At 46.4% G+C, this 1,026-nt stretch overlaps 1 non-coding gene across 1 annotated transcript; it reads left to right on the top strand.

Annotated features, from left to right (window-relative positions):
* The first annotated feature begins 437 nt into the window (after window positions 1-437).
* Window positions 438-510, top strand: TRNAE-CUC (transfer RNA glutamic acid (anticodon CUC)). The gene has a single exon. It is a non-coding gene; the product is annotated as a tRNA-Glu (tRNA).
* Window positions 511-1,026: the final 516 nt, after the last annotated feature.

Raw genomic sequence — 1,026 nt, 5'->3', positions numbered from 1 at the left:
CACCGCATGCACTTGACCCATTTCTTCTATTTCGTAATATAGTAAAATCAAATGAGCAGTGCATTTTTAGATCATATAACCTCTTGCCATTGGCAACTGCATGATATTAATAAGATGCCAGAAAAGTATCGAGCAGTAGCTCGTAACTGCACTAACTCCAGCATCCTCCATCGGGTACATGTACATGATACTATGATAGTATCACGCGTCGATCCGGCCTGGAGCAAAAAACAGAACATGAGCAAGTTGGTAAGTGCATTTCTATGGTTCGGCTTGAATAAGATCTCGTTTGGAAAGTTTGGCCAACCATTTCGGAAGAGCTTTCGGCGCCCTACACCTAAACAAAATTTGCTAGGGTTACGGCGGGCGAATGAGATGGCGCCCGATGCAAACATTTCTATTGTTAAATAACATGATTTCACGAAATGAACATCAATTCCGTCGTAGTCTAGGTGGTTAGGATACTCGGCTCTCACCCGAGAGACCCGGGTTCAAGTCCCGGCGACGGAACTTTTTTATTTCCATTTCCACTACATTCAGGTACCCACAGAAAACACTTGCTTTTTTCCGTTCTGAAAAAGAAACTTTTTTTGAGGCAACATGAGATTATGAATTTCCATACCGAAACGGTGTCACCGCCAAAACGGAAGCAGCCGAACCATCTTCCCGGTGTCGTCACGCACGGAGCCAAACTCTTGGTCGTGGATCCGTGCATACATGTGCGGTTGTCACGCGGCAGATCTGATCCCGTTCAGCAGAGCGCTGGTTTGATGCGGAAATACCAACATACAGGTACAAACTAAGTTACACGTACGTACAAACTACAAACATACGAGTCTCATGATCTCATCACACTTGACATAGAGGGGCCGGGAGTCGTTTGCACTTTGCTGAATTGATCACTTCTCCGCACAGAGAACTTAGTGGAATGTGCGAGCCCAAATCGATCTCCGACTCGAGGACTCGATCGCCGTCAATGTGGACGAACCAACCTGCAATCGCCAACGGTCAGCATGATCACGCCAC

Source organism: Lolium perenne, chromosome 6 (genome assembly GCF_019359855.2).
Source record: "Lolium perenne isolate Kyuss_39 chromosome 6, Kyuss_2.0, whole genome shotgun sequence".
Taxonomy (NCBI): Eukaryota; Viridiplantae; Streptophyta; class Magnoliopsida; order Poales; family Poaceae; genus Lolium; species Lolium perenne.
The sequence above is the reverse complement of the archived record's forward strand: the minus strand, read 5'-3'. Positions and strand labels throughout refer to the sequence as shown.